Raw genomic sequence first — 17045 nt, forward strand, 5'->3', positions numbered from 1 at the left:
GCAGTTCCAAGACATCTGGAAATGTTACAAGTCTTGAGTCAAGGACAATCGTGATGACATATCAGTATTCCAAAAACTTGTCGCAACTGGAAGCAGTGCATCACATGTGCAATTGGAAGTACACCAAACAGAAGTTTTTTTGCTCCGATGCTTTTGATTCTCTCTTGAATTAACAATAAGGTTCCATTCCCATACCGGGAGTCGAACCCGGGCCGCCTGGGTGAAAACCAGGAATCCTGACCACTAGACCATATGGGAAGCTGAAAGCTACTGAATTCAATGTTTTATACAAGCAAAATTTGTCTTGCCGACAGTGTACATTTATTCATGCCAAGTGCAGTACCTTGTTGAAACCAAACACATTCAAGAAGTTGCCTTGTTAGCGCAGTAGGTAGCGCGTCAGTCTCATAATCTGAAAGTCATGAGTTCAAGCCTCACACAGGGCATTCTTTTTGATGTCTGTCATGACTTTTGTCCTCACAAGAGTGCATTGGAATTTGAGAATTATACTCTGTTTCTGATAAAGTTGCCTGAACACCTATTGGAACTGACGGCATTTTCCTTGTTGAATAGGACTTTGTTCTGGAAATTTGTGTAATAGAGGAAAAAAGGGGGCATAAAGCATTGTTCTGTTTTTTTTTCATAATTTTTGTTCTTAGTGAGCCACAATTCCATTTCTCATGCAGTTCCAAGACATCTGGAAATGTTACAAGTCTTGAGTCAAGGACAATCGTGATGACATATCAGTATTCCAAAAACTTGTCGCAACTGGAAGCAGTGCATCACATGTGCAATTGGAAGTACACCAGACAGAAGTTTTTTTGCTCCGATGCTTTTGATTCTCTCTTGAATTAACAATAAGGTTCCATTCCCATACCGGGAGTCGAACCCGGGCCGCCTGGGTGAAAACCAGGAATCCTGACCGCTAGACCACATGGGAAGCTGAAAGTTACTGACTTCAATGTTTCATACAAGCAAAATTTGTCTTGCCGACAGTGTACATTTATTCATGCTAAGTGCAGTACCTTGTTGAAACCAAACACAACCAAGAAGTTGCCTTGTTAGCGCAGTAGGTAGCGCGTCAGTCTCATAATCTGAAGGTCGTGAGTTCAAGCCTCACACAGGGCATTCTTTTTGATGTCTGTCATGACTTTTGTCCTCACAAGAGTGCATTGGAATTTGAGAATTAAACTCTGTTTCTGATAAAGATGCCTGAACACCTATTGGAACTGACGGCATTTTCCTTGTTGAATAGGACTTTGTTCTGGAAATTTGTGTAATAGAGGAAAAAAGGGGGCATAAAGCATTGTTCTGTTTTTTTTTCATAATTTTTGTTCTTAGTGAGCCACAATTCCATTTCTCATGCAGTTCCAAGACATCTGGAAATGTTACAAGTCTTGAGTCAAGGACAATCGTGATGACATATCAGTATTCCAAAAACTTGTCGCAACTGGAAGCAGTGCATCACATGTGCAATTGGAAGTACACCAGACAGAAGTTTTTTTGCTCCGATGCTTTTGATTCTCTCTTGAATTAACAATAAGGTTCCATTCCCATACCGGGAGTCGAACCCGGGCCGCCTGGGTGAAAACCAGGAATCCTGACCGCTAGACCATATGGGAAGCTGAAAGCTACTGAATTCAATGTTTCATACAAGCAAAATTTGTCTTGCCGACAGTGTACATTTATTCATGCTAAGTGTAGTACCTTGTTGAAACCAAACACAACCAAGAAGTTGCCTTGTTAGCGCAGTAGGTAGCGCGTCAGTCTCATAATCTGAAGGTCGTGAGTTCAAGCCTCACACAGGGCATTCTTTTTGATGTCTGTCATGACTTTTGTCCTCACAAGAGTGCATTGGAATTTGAGAATTAAACTCTGTTTCTGATAAAGATGCCTGAACACCTATTGGAACTGACGGCATTTTCCTTGTTGAATAGGACTTTGTTCTGGAAATTTGTGTAATAGAGGAAAAAAGGGGGCATAAAGCATTGTTCTGGTCTTTTTCATAATTTTTGTTCTTAGTGAGCCACAATTCCATTTCTCATGCAGTTCCAAGACATCTGGAAATGTTACAAGTCTTGAGTCAAGGACAATCGTGATGACATATCAGTATTCCAAAAACTTGTTGCAACTGGAAGCAGTGCATCACATGTGCAATTGGAAGTACACCAAACAGAAGTTTTGTTGCTCCGATGCTTTTGAGTATCTCTTGAATTAACAATAAGGTTCCATTCCCATACCGGGAGTCGAACCCGGGCCGCCTGGGTGAAAACCAGGAACCCTGACTGCTAGACCATATGGGAAGCTGAAAGCTGCTGACTTCAATGTTTCATACAAGCAAAATTTGTCTTGCCGACAGTGTACATTTATTCATGCTAAGTGCAGTACCTTGTTGAAACCAAACACAACCAATTCCATTTCTCATGCAGTTCCAAGACATCTGGAAATGTTACAAGTCTTGAGTCAAGGACAATCGTGATGACATATCAGTATTCCAAAAACTTGTCGCAACTGGAAGCAGTGCATCACATGGGCAATTGGAAGTACACCAAACAGAAGTTTTTTTGCTCCGATGCTTTTGATTCTCTCTTGAATTGACAATAAGGTTCCATTTCCATTTCTCATGCAGTTCCAAGACATCTGGAAATGTTACAAGTCTTGAGTCAAGGACAATCGTGATGACATATCAGTATTCCAAAAACTTGTCGCAACTGGAAGCAGTGCATCACATGTGCAATTGGAAGTACACCAAACAGAAGTTTTTTTGCTCCGATGCTTTTGATTCTCTCTTGAATTAACAATAAGGTTCCATTCCCATACCGGGAGTCGAACCCGGGCCGCCTGGGTGAAAACCAGGAATCCTGACCACTAGACCATATGGGAAGCTGAAAGCTACTGAATTCAATGTTTTATACAAGCAAAATTTGTCTTGCCGACAGTGTACATTTATTCATGCCAAGTGCAGTACCTTGTTGAAACCAAACACATTCAAGAAGTTGCCTTGTTAGCGCAGTAGGTAGCGCGTCAGTCTCATAATCTGAAAGTCATGAGTTCAAGCCTCACACAGGGCATTCTTTTTGATGTCTGTCATGACTTTTGTCCTCACAAGAGTGCATTGGAATTTGAGAATTATACTCTGTTTCTGATAAAGTTGCCTGAACACCTATTGGAACTGACGGCATTTTCCTTGTTGAATAGGACTTTGTTCTGGAAATTTGTGTAATAGAGGAAAAAAGGGGGCATAAAGCATTGTTCTGTTTTTTTTTCATAATTTTTGTTCTTAGTGAGCCACAATTCCATTTCTCATGCAGTTCCAAGACATCTGGAAATGTTACAAGTCTTGAGTCAAGGACAATCGTGATGACATATCAGTATTCCAAAAACTTGTCGCAACTGGAAGCAGTGCATCACATGTGCAATTGGAAGTACACCAGACAGAAGTTTTTTTGCTCCGATGCTTTTGATTCTCTCTTGAATTAACAATAAGGTTCCATTCCCATACCGGGAGTCAAACCCGGGCCGCCTGGGTGAAAACCAGGAATCCTGACCGCTAGACCATATGGGAAGCTGAAAGCTACTGACTTCAATGTTTCATTCAAGCAAAATTTGTCTTGCCGACAGTGTACATTTATTAATGCAAAGTGCAGTACCTTGTTGAAACCAAACACATCCAAGAAGTTGCCTTGTTAGCGCAGTAGGTAGCGCGTCAGTCTCATAATCTGAAGGTCGTGAGTTCAAGCCTCACACAGGGCATTCTTTTTGATGTCTGTCATGACTTTTGTCCTCACAAGAGTGCATTGGAATTTGAGAATTATACTCTGTTTCTGATAAAGTTGCCTGAACACCTATTGGAACTGACGGCATTTTCCTTGTTGAATAGGACTTTGTTCTGGAAATTTGTGTAATAGAGGAAAAAAGGGGGCATAAAGCATTGTTCTGTTTGTTTTCATAATTTTTGTTCTTAGTGAGCCACAATTCCATTTCTCATGCAGTTCCAAGACATCTGAAAATGTTACAAGTCTTGAGTCAAGGACAATCGTGATGACATATCAGTATTCCAAAAACTTGTCGTAACTGGAAGCAGTGCATCACATGTGCAATTGGAAGTACACCAAACAGAAGTTTTTTTGCTCCGATGCTTTTTGCTCCACTGCTTTTGATTCTCTCTTGAATTAACAATAAGGTTCCATGCCCATACCGGGAGTCGAACCCGGGCCGCCTGGGTGAAAACCAGGAATCCTGACCGCTAGACCATATGGGAAACTGAAAGCTACTGACTTCAATGTTTCATACAAGCAAAATTTGTCTTGCCGACAGTGTACATTTATTCATGCTAAGTGCAGTACCTTGTTGAAACCAAACACAACCAAGAAGTTGCCTTGTTAGCGCAGTAGGTAGCGCGTCAGTCTCATAATCTGAAGGTCGTGAGTTCAAGCCTCACACAGGGCATTCTTTTTGATGTCTGTCATGACTTTTGTCCTCACAAGAGTGCATTGGAATTTGAGAATTAAACTCTGTTTCTGATAAAGATGCCTGAACACCTATTGGAACTGACGGCATTTTCCTTGTTGAATAGGACTTTGTTCTGGAAATTTGTGTAATAGAGGAAAAAAGGGGGCATAAAGCATTGTTCTGGTCTTTTTCATAATTTTTGTTCTTAGTGAGCCACAATTCCATTTCTCATGCAGTTCCAAGACATCTGGAAATGTTACAAGTCTTGAGTCAAGGACAATCGTGATGACATATCAGTATTCCAAAAACTTGTCGCAACTGGAAGCAGTTCATCACATGTGCAATTGGAAGTACACCAAACAGAAGTTTTTTTGCTCCGATGCTTTTGATTATCTCTTGAATTAACAATAAGGTTCCATTCCCATACCGGGAGTCGAACCCGGGCCGCCTGGGTGAAAACCAGGAATCCTGACCGCTAGACCATATGGGAAGCTGAAAGCTACTGAATTCAATGTTTCATACAAGCAAAATTTGTCTTGCCGACAGTGTACATTTATTCATGCTAAGTGCAGTACCTTGTTGAAACCAAACACAACCAAGAAGTTGCCTTGTTAGCGCAGTAGGTAGCGCGTCAGTCTCATAATCTGAAGGTTGTGAGTTCAAACCTCACACAGGGCATTCTTTTTGATGTCTGTCATGACTTTTGTCCTCACAAGAGTGCATTGGAATTTGAGAATTATACTCTGTTTCTGATAAAGTTGCCTGAACACCTATTGGAACTGACGGCATTTTCCTTGTTGAATAGGACTTTGTTCTGGAAATTTGTGTAATAGAGGAAAAAAGGGGGCATAAAGCATTGTTCTGTTTGTTTTCATAATTTTTGTTCTTAGTGAGCCACAATTCCATTTCTCATGCAGTTCCAAGACATCTGGAAATGTTACAAGTCTTGAGTCAAGGACAATCGTGATGACATATCAGTATTCCAAAAACTTGTCGCAACTGGAAGCAGTGCATCACATGTGCAATTGGAAGTACACCAAACAGAAGTTTTTTTGCTCCGATGCTTTTTGCTCCACTGCTTTTGATTCTCTCTTGAATTAACAATAAGGTTCCATTCCCATACCGGGAGTCGAACCCGGGCCGCCTGGGTGAAAACCAGGAATCCTGACCGCTAGACCATATGGGAAGCTGAACGCTACTGACTTCAATGTTTCATTCAAGCAAAATTTGTCTTGCCGACAGTGTACATTTATTAATGCTAAGTGCAGTACCTTGTTGAAACCAAACACATCCAAGAAGTTGCCTTGTTAGCGCAGTAGGTAGCGCGTCAGTCTCATAATCTGAAGGTCGTGAGACAGGGCATTCTTTTTGATGTCTGTCATGACTTTTGTCCTCACAAGAGTGCATTGGAATTTGAGAATTAACCCCTTCATGACAGAGCCAGTTTGTGCCTTCATGACAGAGCCCTTTTTTTCAAATCTGACATGTCTCACTTAAGTGGGGATAACTTTTTTTTGCTTTTACTTATCCCAGTGATTTTGAGATTGTTTTCTCGTGACACATTGTACTTCAAGTTAGTGGTAAATTTTGGTCGATACAGTCTGTGTTTTTTTGTGAAAAATACCAAAATATCGTGAAAAAATGGAAAATTTAGCAATATGCAAAATGTTAAATTTTCTGCTTGTGAGACAAATAATCATACCACTCAAAATAGTTAATAACTAACATAGACCATATGTCTACTTTATGTTGCCATCATTATTTCAACCCCCTTTTCATTTTTTTGGACACTAGGAGGCTTCAAATATGACTAGCAAATTCTCAAATTTTCAAGAAAATTTCAAACACTGATTTTTTTAGGGACCAGTTCAGTTCTGATGTGACTTTGAGGGACTTGTATGTGAGACACCCCCATAAATGATGCCATTTCAAAAACTGCACCCCTCACAGTATTCAAAACAGCATTTTGGAAGTTTGTTAACCCTTTAGGTGTTTCACAGGAATTAAAACAAAGTGTAGGTGAAATTTCAAAATTTCTTTTTTTTTGCAGAGTTTCAATTTTAATACATTTTTCTAACAAATACAGTAGATTTTACTAGAGAAATGTGACTAAAAATTGATTCCCCCAATTCTTTTGTTTTCAAAAATATCCTATATGTGGCCCTAGTGTGCACGTTGACCAAACCACAGGCTTCATAATAGAAGGAGCACCTACTTGATTTTGGAGCCTCCTTTTTATGAGATTTTTTTTAGGCACCATGTAGGTTTCTAGGCACCATAAGTGCTAAAAGTTAGGAACCTCCCCCACAAGTCACCCCATTTTGCAATCTACACCCCTCAGGGAATTCATATAGGGGTATAGTGTACATTTCAAACCCCCAGGGGTTTCACCAATTTTGGTACAACTGGGATGTGAAAATGAAAAATTACATTTTTTTACACAAACATGCAGTTCTGGCTCAAAATTTTTCATTTTCACAAGGAATGAAGGAGACAAAGCACACCAAAATCTGTGCCCCAATTTCTCCCGAGTACGGCAATGCCTCACATGTGACCAAAAAATACCAGTTGGGTGCATGGCAGGACTCAGAAGGGAAGGAGTGATTTTTGGATTTTGCAGCAAAGATTTTGGTGGAATGAATGGTGGGTACTATGATGCATTAGCAAGACTCCCAAAGCACCAATACAGTGGAACCCCCCCACAAGTCACCCCATTTTGCAAAGTACACCCCTCAGGGAATTCATCTAGGGGTATAGTGTACATTTCAAACCCCCAGGGGTTTCACCAATTTTGGTACAACTGGGATGTGAAAATGAAAAATTACATTTTTTTACACAAACATGCAGTTCTGGCTCAAAATTTTTCATTTTCACAAGGAATGAAGGAGACAAAGCACATCAAAATCTGTGCCCCAATTTCTCCCGAGTACGGCAATGCCTCACATGTGACCAAAAAATACCAGTTGGGTGCATGGCAGGACTTAGAAGGGAAGGAGTGATTTTTGGATTTTGCAGCTCAGATTCTGGTGGAATTTTGGTGGGTGCTATGTCGCATTAGCAAGACCCCCCAAGCACCAATACAGTGGAACCCCCCCACAAGTCACCCCATTTTGCAAACTACACCCCTCAGGGAATTCATCTAGGGGTATAGTGTACATTTCAAACCCCCAGGGGTTTCATCAATTTTGATACAACTGGGATGTGAAAATGGAAAATTACATTTTTTTACACAAACATGCAGTTCTGGCTCAAAATTTTTCATTTTCACAAGGAATGAAGGAGACAAAGCACCCCAAAATCTGTGCCCCAATTTCTCCTGAGTACGGCAATGCCTCACATGTGACCAAAAAATACCAGTTGGGTGCATGGCAGGACTTAGAAGGGAAGGAGTGATTTTTGGATTTTGCAGCTCAGATTCTGGTGGAATTTTGGTGGGTGCTATGTCGCAATAGCAAGACCCCCCAAGCACCAATACAGTGGAACCCCCCCACAAGTCACCCCATTTTGCAAAGTACACCCCTCAGGGAATTCATCTAGGGGTATAGTGTACATTTCAAACCCCCAGGGGTTTCACCAATTTTGGTACAACTGGGATGTGAAAATGAAAAATTACATTTTTTTACACAAACATGCAGTTCTGGCTCAAAATTTTTCATTTTCACAAGGAATGAAGGAGACAAAGCACCCCAAAATCTGTGCCCCAATTTCTCCCGAGTACGGCAATGCCTCACATGTGACCAAAAAATACCAGTTGGGTGCATGGCAGGACTTAGAAGGGAAGGAGTGATTTTTGGATTTTGCAGCTCAGATTCTGGTGGAATTTTGGTGGGTGCTATGTCGCATTAGCAAGACCCCCCAAGCACCAATACAGTGGAACCCCCCCACAAGTCACCCCATTTTGCAAAGTACACCCCTCAGGGAATTCATCTAGGGGTATAGTGTACATTTCAAACCCCCAGGGGTTTCATCAATTTTGATACAACTGGGATGTGAAAATGGAAAATTACATTTTTTTACACAAACATGCAGTTCTGGCTCAAAATTTTTCATTTTCACAAGGAATGAAGGAGACAAAGCACCCCAAAATCTGTGCCCCAATTTCTCCCGAGTACGGCAATGCCTCACATGTGACCAAAAAATACCAGTTGGGTGCATGGCAGGACTTAGAAGGGAAGGAGTGATTTTTGGATTTTGCAGCTCAGATTCTGGTGGAATTTTGGTGGGTGCTATGTCGCATTAGCAAGACCCCCCAAGCACCAATACAGTGGAACCCCCCCACAAGTGACCCCATTTTGCAAACTACACCCCTCAGGGAATTCATCTAGGGGTATAGTGTACATTTCAAACCCCCAGGGGTTTCACCAATTTTGGTACAACTGGGATGTGAAAATGGAAAATTACATTTTTTTACACAAACATGCAGTTCTGGCTCAAAATTTTTCATTTTCACAAGGAATGAAGGAGACAAAGCACCCCAAAATCTGTGCCCCAATTTCTCCCGAGTACGGCAATGCCTCACATGTGACCAAAAAATACCAGTTGGGTGCATGGCAGGACTCAGAAGGGAAGGAGTGATTTTTGGATTTTGGAGCACAGATTTTGGTGGAATGAATGGTGGGTGCTATGTTGCATTACCAATACAGTGGAACCCCCCCACAAGTGACCCCATTTTGCAAACTACACCCCTCAGGGAATTCATCTAGGGGTATAGTGTACATTTCAAACCCCCAGGGGTTTCATCAATTTTGGTACAACTGGGCAGTGAAAATGAAAAAAATACATTTTTTTACACAAAAATGTACTTCTGGCTCAAAATTTTTCATTTTCACAAGGAATGAAGGAGACAAAGCACCCCAAAATCTGTGCCCCCATTTCTCCAGAGTACGGCAATGCCTCACATGTGACCAAAAAATACCAGTTGGGTGCATGGCAGGACTCAGAAGGGAAGGAGTGATTTTTGGATTTTGGAGCACAGATTTTGGTTGAATGAATGGTGGGTGCTATGTTGCATTACCAATACAGTGGAACCCCCCCACAAGTGACCCCATTTTGCAAACTACACCCCTCAGGGAATTCATCTAGGGGTATAGTGTACATTTCAAACCCCCAGGGGTTTCATCAATTTTGGTACAACTGGGCAGTGAAAATGAAAAAAATACATTTTTTTACACAAAAATGTACTTCTGGCTCAAAATTTTTCATTTTCACAAGGAATGAAGGAGACAAAGCACCCCAAAATCTGTGCCCCCATTTCTCCAGAGTACGGCAATGCCTCACATGTGACCAAAAAATACCAGTTGGGTGCATGGCAGGACTCAGAAGGGAATGAGTGATTTTTGGATTTTGCAGCTCAGATTCTGGTGGAATGAATGGTGGGTGCTATGTGGCATTAGCAAGACCCCCGAAGCACGGTGAAATGATGAACCTAATAATCCATAGATGTGTGGTATATTTTGAAACACTCCTTTATACATAGGCCGGGTTTGTCGAGGCAAGTTTCACAGTGGAAAATAGTATCCTTTCTTATTCCCTTTTTATAGCAAACTTTGCACCTTTTTTGTGTCCTGCCCTTTCTTGCAGTGGAGGGGATTTCGTTGGGAAAATGCTGCCCTGGTACAATACGGGGGCCAGTACTAGAAGTACTGGGGCCCTCTGCCTGCTGATTCCCAAATATTAGGCTCTTTATGACTTCCTCTTGAAAGTGCATAAATGTCCCCCTCTGGCCGGTAGAACGGAATAGCACGTAAGCGTTATACAGTGCCATCTGGATGATATACACGGCCAGCTTCTTGTACCAGATATTTGTTTTCCGCAGGGCACTGTACGGCTTCAGTACCTGATCTGAAAGATCCACTCCGCCCATGTACTTATTGTAATCTAGGATACAATTTGGTTTTGAGGTGTGGGTACTGGTACCTCGTACAGGGATGGAGGTGGTACTGTCTCCATGAATTGTTGTCAGTATAAGGACATCCCTCTTGTCCTTATATTTGACCAACAACATATTTTCGGTGCATATTCCCCTGCTTTCACCCCTTCTCATTACTTGGGCAATGTGCGTTTTGGGGAGGCCTCTTTGGTTCTTGCGCACAGTACCGCAAGCTGCTGTACCTCTTGAACCAAGGGCCTTAAACAGGGGGATGCTGGTGTAAAAGTTATCCACATAGAGGTGATAACCCTTATCCAGGAAGGGGTGCATTAAATCCCAGACAATTTTTCCACTAACACCTACGAGGGAGGGGGGGCATTCTGGTGGTTCAATTCTTGAATCCTTCCCTTCATATACCCTAAACTTGTGGGTGTACCCTGTGGTGCTTTCACACAGCTTATACATTTTTATGCCATACCTTGCCCTCTTACTGGGAAGGTACTGGCGGAATTTAACCCTTCCTTTAAAATGTATAAGGGACTCGTCGATACTAATACATTTATCAGGGATGTATAGCTCTGCAAATTTGGCACTGAAATGATCAATGACCGGCCTGACTTTGAATAGCCTGTCAAAGGTGGGATCATCTCTGGGTGGGCACTGTGCATTATCGGTGTAATGTATAAATTTATGGATTGCCTCAAAACGAGCCCGGGGCATGGCCATACGGTGAAATGGGGTGCTGTACAGAACATCTGTACTCCAATATTGCCTAATTTGTGGCTTTTTTACTATGCCCATGTGTAACACCAGACCCCAAAACGTCATCATCTCTACTGCATCTACAGGGGTCCACCTAGCAAATGATGATGTGGGGTTTTGAGCAATAAACTGCTGGGCATATAAATTAGTTTGGTCCACCATTAAATTTATAAAATCATCAGAGAAAAATAATTTGAAAAAGTCAATTTCTCTGAGACCTGTTGAATCAAATTGGATTCCTGGGATGGCCAAAAACTCAGGAACCTGGGGCTCAAAATTGTCTGGTGGTGGGGTCCATACGAGATCAATTATTGGGGGGGGGGGTCTCAGCTGCTCTACGGGGGCGTCTTTGAGGGGGTCCCTCATCACCAGAGGAGGAAGAAGAGCTTAAGACGAATCCTTCAAATTCCCCGCTTGCCTCACTGGCTGTGTCAGAGTCAGAGGCAAGCATGGCATATGCCTCCTCCACTGAATACATTCTCCTGGATGACTGGGACGACATTTGGGATGACATTTGGGATGCCATTTATATTTTTGTGTTACTGGTAGTGAAATGTTTCAACACGTGTATAGTGTAGGGGGGGGTACAAACTTTATTTCAACCCGGGGGGTATGTAGTGTGTGGTGTGTATGTAGTGCAGAAAAAAAAAAAAACAAAAAAAAAAAAATTGAAGGGTTAAAAAAAAAAATGGAAGGGGTTAAAAAAAAAAAATGGAAGGGGTTAAAAAAAAAATGGAAGGGGTTAAAAAAAAATAAAAGGTCCTGCGCCAAAAATTGAGCACAGATGTTGGTCAGTAACGTCCGTCACTGAACAGCGCTCAAAGGCAACAGGAATTTGATCAAAAAAAAAAAAAAATAGATCAACCCTGTGCCGAAAAAGCTGATCAGTGATGTACGTCACTGATCAGCGCACAGTGGCCACAGGACACACACAAAATCACAGTGTGTGTAAAAAAAAAATTTAAAAAAGACCCCACAGCACTCACAAAAAATAAAAAAGGTGATCAGTGATGCGACACTGATTACCAGTGAGGGGCAGCAGGTGCACAACCTTTGGTGCAACTGACAGTGCAACTGGCAGCAACTGACAGGTATATATAAAAAAAAAAACCTCTGTACCCCCAAAAAGTTGCTGATCACCTCAGATATAGTGATCAGCACAAAAGGCGGGGGCAGCAGACACAAAATTTAGCACTCTCTATCACTCTCTGTCACTATCTCTCTCTATCTCTCTATCTCTCACTATCTATCACTCTATGACACTGCAGCAGCAGCACTGACAGGTATATCTATATATAAAAAAAAACTGCGCCCCCAAAAAGTTGCTGATCAGTTAATTTATACTGATCAGCACAAAAGGGGGGGCAGCAGTCAGTTATATAAAAAATATATAGCACAATCTGTCACTATCTCTCTATCTCTCTCTATCTCTCTCTCTATCTCTCTCTATCTATCTATAGCTCTATCACACTGCAGCAGCACAAAATATAGCACTAGGCCTCTCTATCTCTCTCTATCTCTCTCTATCTCTTTCAGTTATATAAAAAATATATAGCACAATCTGTCACTATCTCTCTCTCTCTATCTCTCTCTATCTCTCTCTATCTCTCTATCTATAGCTCTATCACACTGCAGCAGCACAAAATATAGCACTAGGCCTCTCTATCTCTCTCTATCTCTCTATATCTCTTTCAGTTATATAAAAAATATATAGCACAATCTGTCACTATCTGTCACTATCTCTCTCTCTATCTCTCTCTCTCTATCTCTCTCTATCTCTCTATCTATAGCTCTATCACACTGCAGCAGCACAAAATATAGCACTAGGCCTCTCTATCTCTCTCTATCTCTCTCTCTATCTAATAACTATCTAATAACTCGCAGCAGCACAAGATGTCACAGGATGTCACAAGATGTCACAAGAATAAGCAATATCTAGGCAGTGATCAGGTAAGTATTTGGATGGGTTCTGGTCAGTATATCGCGGCAGCTAGGCACGGTGACCGCACTGCACGCAATTCCAGACCGGAATGGCGTCTGCAGTGCAGTCACCGTTAGTTTAAACCCCCCTCCTTGGCTGTGATTGGTCCGTCGGTCCGACGGACCAATCACGGCCTTTGGGGGCGGGCGGGGTGAGGTGGGGTGACACCAGTGTCACCCTTACACCCCGCGGTGATTGGTGCTGTACTTTACAGCACCAATCACCTCCGATCCCGTGTCACCGGCGAACGTTATTCGCCGGTGACACAGAAAACGCTGTGAATGGCTGTTCACACTGAACAGCCAATCACAGCGATCGCCGACGGGGGGGCGGCATCGCAGCCCCCCCTGGGCATGCGCGGACATGTCTGCTGTCAGGGACAGCAGACATCGTCCCTCTGTCACTGCGTCTCTAGACGCAGTGACAGTTTTAAGCCATGACGTATATATACGTCAACGGTCGGGAAGTACTTCCCGGCCATGACGTATATATACGTCAAATGTCGTGAAGGGGTTAAACTCTGTTTCTGATAAAGTTGCCTGAACATCTATTGGAACTGACGGCATTTTCCTTGTTGAATAGGACTTTGTTCTGGAAATTTGTGTAATAGAGGAAAAAAGGGGGCATAAAGCATTGTTCTGGTCTTTTTCATAATTTTTGTTCTTAGTGAGCCACAATTCCATTTCTCATGCAGTTCCAAGACATCTGGAAATGTTACAAGTCTTGAGTCAAGGACAATCGTGATGACATATCAGTATTCCAAAAACTTGCCGCAACTGGAAGCAGTGCATCACATGTGCAATTGGAAGTACACCAAACAGAAGTTTTTTTGCTCCGATGCTTTTGATTCTCTCTTGAATTAACAATAAGGTTCCATTCCCATACCGGGAGTCAAACCCGGGCCCCCTGGGTGAAAACCAGGAATCCTGACCGCTAGACCATATGGGAAGCTGAAAGCTACTGACTTCAATGTTTCATTCAAGCAAAATTTGTCTTGCCGACAGTGTACATTTATTAATGCTAAGTGCAGTACCTTGTTGAAACCAAACACATCCAAGAAGTTGCCTTGTTAGCGCAGTAGGTAGCGCGTCAGTCTCATAATCTGAAGGTCGTGAGTTCAAGCCTCACACAGGGCATTCTTTTTGATGTCTGTCATGACTTTTGTCCTCACAAGAGTGCATTGGAATTTGAGAATTAAACTCTGTTTCTGATAAAGTTGCCTGAACACCTATTGGAACTGACGGCATTTTCCTTGTTGAATAGGACTTTGTTCTGGAAATTTGTGTAATAGAGGAAAAAAGGGGGCATAAAGCATTGTTCTGTTTGTTTTCATAATTTTTGTTCTTAGTGAGCCACAATTCCATTTCTCATGCAGTTCCAAGACATCTGGAAATGTTACAAGTCTTGAGTCAAGGACAATCGTGATGACATATCAGTATTCCAAAAACTTGTCGCAACTGGAAGCAGTGCATCACATGTGCAATTGGAAGTACACCAAACAGAAGTTTTTTTGCTCCGATGCTTTTTGCTCCACTGCTTTTGATTCTCTCTTGAATTAACAATAAGGTTCCATTCCCATACCGGGAGTCGAACCCGGGCCACCTGGGTGAAAACCAGGAATCCTGACCGCTAGACCATATGGGAAGCTGAAAGCTACTGAATTCAATGTTTCATACAAGCAAAATTTGTCTTGCCGACAGTGTACATTTATTCATGCTAAGTGCAGTACCTTGTTGAAACCAAACACAACCAAGAAGTTGCCTTGTTAGCGCAGTAGGTAGCGCGTCAGTCTCATAATCTGAAGGTTGTGAGTTCAAGCCTCACACAGGGCATTCTTTTTGATGTCTGTCATGACTTTTGTCCTCACAAGAGTGCATTGGAATTTGAGAATTATACTCTGTTTCTGATAAAGTTGCCTGAACACCTATTGGAACTGACGGCATTTTCCTTGTTGAATAGGACTTTGTTCTGGAAATTTGTGTAATAGAGGAAAAAAGGGGGCATAAAGCATTGTTCTGTTTGTTTTCATAATTTTTGTTCTTAGTGAGCCACAATTCCATTTCTCATGCAGTTCCAAGACATCTGGAAATGTTACAAGTCTTGAGTCAAGGACAATCGTGATGACATATCAGTATTCCAAAAACTTGTCGCAACTGGAAGCAGTGCATCACATGTGCAATTGGAAGTACACCAAACAGAAGTTTTTTTGCTCCGATGCTTTTGATTATCTCTTGAATTAACAATAAGGTTACATTCCCATACCGGGAGTCGAACCCGGGCCGCCTGGGTGAAAACCAGGAATCCTGACCGCTAGACCATATGGGAAGCTGAAAGCTACTGACTTCAATGTTTCATTCAAGCAAAATTTGTCTTGCCGACAGTGTACATTTATTCATGCTAAGTGCAGTACCTTGTTGAAACCAAACACAACCAAGAAGTTGCCTTGTTAGCGCAGTAGGTAGCGCGTCAGTCTCATAATCTGAAGGTTGTGAGTTCAAGCCTCACACAGGGCATTCTTTTTGATGTCTGTCATGACTTTTGTCCTCACAAGAGTGCATTGGAATTTGAGAATTATACTCTGTTTCTGATAAAGTTGCCTGAACACCTATTGGAACTGACGGCATTTTCCTTGTTGAATAGGACTTTGTTCTGGAAATTTGTGTAATAGAGGAAAAAAGGGGGCATAAAGCATTGTTCTGTTTGTTTTCATAATTTTTGTTCTTAGTGAGCCACAATTCCATTTCTCATGCAGTTCCAAGACATCTGGAAATGTTACAAGTCTTGAGTCAAGGACAATCGTTATGACATATCAGTATTCCAAAAACTTGTCGCAACTGGAAGCAGTGCATCACATGTGCAATTGGAAGTACACCAAACAGAAGTTTTTTTGCTCCGATGCTTTTTGCTCCACTGCTTTTGATTCTCTCTTGAATTAACAATAAGGTTCCATTCCCATACCGGGAGTCGAACCCGGGCCACCTGGGTGAAAACCAGGAATCCTGACCGCTAGACCATATGGGAAGCTGAAAGCTACTGAATTCAATGTTTCATACAAGCAAAATTTGTCTTGCCGACAGTGTACATTTATTCATGCTAAGTGCAGTACCTTGTTGAAACCAAACACAACCAAGAAGTTGCCTTGTTAGCGCAGTAGGTAGCGCGTCAGTCTCATAATCTGAAGGTTGTGAGTTCAAGCCTCACACAGGGCATTCTTTTTGATGTCTGTCATGACTTTTGTCCTCACAAGAGTGCATTGGAATTTGAGAATTATACTCTGTTTCTGATAAAGTTGCCTGAACACCTATTGGAACTGACGGCATTTTCCTTGTTGAATAGGACTTTGTTCTGGAAATTTGTGTAATAGAGGAAAAAAGGGGGCATAAAGCATTGTTCTGTTTGTTTTCATAATTTTTGTTCTTAGTGAGCCACAATTCCATTTCTCATGCAGTTCCAAGACATCTGGAAATGTTACAAGTCTTGAGTCAAGGACAATCGTGATGACATATCAGTATTCCAAAAACTTGTCGCAACTGGAAGCAGTGCATCACATGTGCAATTGGAAGTACACCAAACAGAAGTTTTTTTGCTCCGATGCTTTTGATTATCTCTTGAATTAACAATAAGGTTCCATTCCCATACCGGGAGTCGAACCCGGGCCGCCTGGGTGAAAACCAGGAATCCTGACCGCTAGACCATATGGGAAGCTGAAAGCTACTGACTTCAATGTTTCATACAAGCAAAATTTGTCTTGCCGACAGTGTACATTTATTCATGCTAAGTGCAGTACCTTGTTGAAACCAAACACATCCAAGGAGTTGCCTTGTTAGCGCAGTAGGTAGCGCGTCAGTCTCATAATCTGAAGGTCGTGAGTTCAATCCTCACACAAGGCATTCTTTTTGATGTCTGTCATGACTTTTGTCCTCACAAGAGTGCATTGGAATTTGAGAATTAAACTCTGATTCTGATAAAGATGCCTGAACA

General features: G+C 41.9%; 26 non-coding genes across 26 annotated transcripts; 12 read left to right on the plus strand and 14 right to left on the minus strand.

The window, feature by feature from the left end:
* Positions 1-186: 186 nt before the first annotated feature.
* Positions 187-258, minus strand: TRNAE-UUC (transfer RNA glutamic acid (anticodon UUC)). The gene has a single exon. It is a non-coding gene; the product is annotated as a tRNA-Glu (tRNA).
* Positions 259-373: 115 nt separating this feature from the next.
* On the plus strand, positions 374-446 carry TRNAM-CAU (transfer RNA methionine (anticodon CAU)). The gene has a single exon. It is a non-coding gene; the product is annotated as a tRNA-Met (tRNA).
* A 422-nt stretch (positions 447-868) lies between these two features.
* TRNAE-UUC (transfer RNA glutamic acid (anticodon UUC)) lies at positions 869-940 on the minus strand. Its single transcript has one exon. It is a non-coding gene; the product is annotated as a tRNA-Glu (tRNA).
* Positions 941-1055: 115 nt separating this feature from the next.
* On the plus strand, positions 1056-1128 carry TRNAM-CAU (transfer RNA methionine (anticodon CAU)). The gene has a single exon. It is a non-coding gene; the product is annotated as a tRNA-Met (tRNA).
* Positions 1129-1550: 422 nt separating this feature from the next.
* On the minus strand, positions 1551-1622 carry TRNAE-UUC (transfer RNA glutamic acid (anticodon UUC)). The gene has a single exon. It is a non-coding gene; the product is annotated as a tRNA-Glu (tRNA).
* Positions 1623-1737: 115 nt separating this feature from the next.
* On the plus strand, positions 1738-1810 carry TRNAM-CAU (transfer RNA methionine (anticodon CAU)). Its single transcript has one exon. It is a non-coding gene; the product is annotated as a tRNA-Met (tRNA).
* Positions 1811-2231: 421 nt separating this feature from the next.
* Positions 2232-2303, minus strand: TRNAE-UUC (transfer RNA glutamic acid (anticodon UUC)). Its single transcript has one exon. It is a non-coding gene; the product is annotated as a tRNA-Glu (tRNA).
* A 508-nt stretch (positions 2304-2811) lies between these two features.
* TRNAE-UUC (transfer RNA glutamic acid (anticodon UUC)) lies at positions 2812-2883 on the minus strand. Its single transcript has one exon. It is a non-coding gene; the product is annotated as a tRNA-Glu (tRNA).
* A 115-nt stretch (positions 2884-2998) lies between these two features.
* Positions 2999-3071, plus strand: TRNAM-CAU (transfer RNA methionine (anticodon CAU)). Its single transcript has one exon. It is a non-coding gene; the product is annotated as a tRNA-Met (tRNA).
* Positions 3072-3493: 422 nt separating this feature from the next.
* Positions 3494-3565, minus strand: TRNAE-UUC (transfer RNA glutamic acid (anticodon UUC)). The gene has a single exon. It is a non-coding gene; the product is annotated as a tRNA-Glu (tRNA).
* A 115-nt stretch (positions 3566-3680) lies between these two features.
* On the plus strand, positions 3681-3753 carry TRNAM-CAU (transfer RNA methionine (anticodon CAU)). Its single transcript has one exon. It is a non-coding gene; the product is annotated as a tRNA-Met (tRNA).
* A 436-nt stretch (positions 3754-4189) lies between these two features.
* TRNAE-UUC (transfer RNA glutamic acid (anticodon UUC)) lies at positions 4190-4261 on the minus strand. Its single transcript has one exon. It is a non-coding gene; the product is annotated as a tRNA-Glu (tRNA).
* Positions 4262-4376: 115 nt separating this feature from the next.
* On the plus strand, positions 4377-4449 carry TRNAM-CAU (transfer RNA methionine (anticodon CAU)). The gene has a single exon. It is a non-coding gene; the product is annotated as a tRNA-Met (tRNA).
* Positions 4450-4870: 421 nt separating this feature from the next.
* On the minus strand, positions 4871-4942 carry TRNAE-UUC (transfer RNA glutamic acid (anticodon UUC)). The gene has a single exon. It is a non-coding gene; the product is annotated as a tRNA-Glu (tRNA).
* Positions 4943-5057: 115 nt separating this feature from the next.
* Positions 5058-5130, plus strand: TRNAM-CAU (transfer RNA methionine (anticodon CAU)). The gene has a single exon. It is a non-coding gene; the product is annotated as a tRNA-Met (tRNA).
* A 436-nt stretch (positions 5131-5566) lies between these two features.
* TRNAE-UUC (transfer RNA glutamic acid (anticodon UUC)) lies at positions 5567-5638 on the minus strand. Its single transcript has one exon. It is a non-coding gene; the product is annotated as a tRNA-Glu (tRNA).
* Positions 5639-13940: 8302 nt separating this feature from the next.
* Positions 13941-14012, minus strand: TRNAE-UUC (transfer RNA glutamic acid (anticodon UUC)). The gene has a single exon. It is a non-coding gene; the product is annotated as a tRNA-Glu (tRNA).
* Positions 14013-14127: 115 nt separating this feature from the next.
* Positions 14128-14200, plus strand: TRNAM-CAU (transfer RNA methionine (anticodon CAU)). Its single transcript has one exon. It is a non-coding gene; the product is annotated as a tRNA-Met (tRNA).
* Positions 14201-14636: 436 nt separating this feature from the next.
* Positions 14637-14708, minus strand: TRNAE-UUC (transfer RNA glutamic acid (anticodon UUC)). The gene has a single exon. It is a non-coding gene; the product is annotated as a tRNA-Glu (tRNA).
* A 115-nt stretch (positions 14709-14823) lies between these two features.
* TRNAM-CAU (transfer RNA methionine (anticodon CAU)) lies at positions 14824-14896 on the plus strand. The gene has a single exon. It is a non-coding gene; the product is annotated as a tRNA-Met (tRNA).
* A 421-nt stretch (positions 14897-15317) lies between these two features.
* TRNAE-UUC (transfer RNA glutamic acid (anticodon UUC)) lies at positions 15318-15389 on the minus strand. The gene has a single exon. It is a non-coding gene; the product is annotated as a tRNA-Glu (tRNA).
* Positions 15390-15504: 115 nt separating this feature from the next.
* TRNAM-CAU (transfer RNA methionine (anticodon CAU)) lies at positions 15505-15577 on the plus strand. Its single transcript has one exon. It is a non-coding gene; the product is annotated as a tRNA-Met (tRNA).
* A 436-nt stretch (positions 15578-16013) lies between these two features.
* On the minus strand, positions 16014-16085 carry TRNAE-UUC (transfer RNA glutamic acid (anticodon UUC)). The gene has a single exon. It is a non-coding gene; the product is annotated as a tRNA-Glu (tRNA).
* Positions 16086-16200: 115 nt separating this feature from the next.
* Positions 16201-16273, plus strand: TRNAM-CAU (transfer RNA methionine (anticodon CAU)). Its single transcript has one exon. It is a non-coding gene; the product is annotated as a tRNA-Met (tRNA).
* Positions 16274-16694: 421 nt separating this feature from the next.
* Positions 16695-16766, minus strand: TRNAE-UUC (transfer RNA glutamic acid (anticodon UUC)). Its single transcript has one exon. It is a non-coding gene; the product is annotated as a tRNA-Glu (tRNA).
* Positions 16767-16881: 115 nt separating this feature from the next.
* Positions 16882-16954, plus strand: TRNAM-CAU (transfer RNA methionine (anticodon CAU)). The gene has a single exon. It is a non-coding gene; the product is annotated as a tRNA-Met (tRNA).
* Positions 16955-17045: the final 91 nt, after the last annotated feature.

Source organism: Crinia signifera, chromosome 4, assembly GCF_055691185.1.
Source record: "Crinia signifera chromosome 4, ASM5569118v1, whole genome shotgun sequence".
In the NCBI taxonomy this organism is placed as follows: domain Eukaryota; kingdom Metazoa; phylum Chordata; class Amphibia; order Anura; family Myobatrachidae; genus Crinia; species Crinia signifera.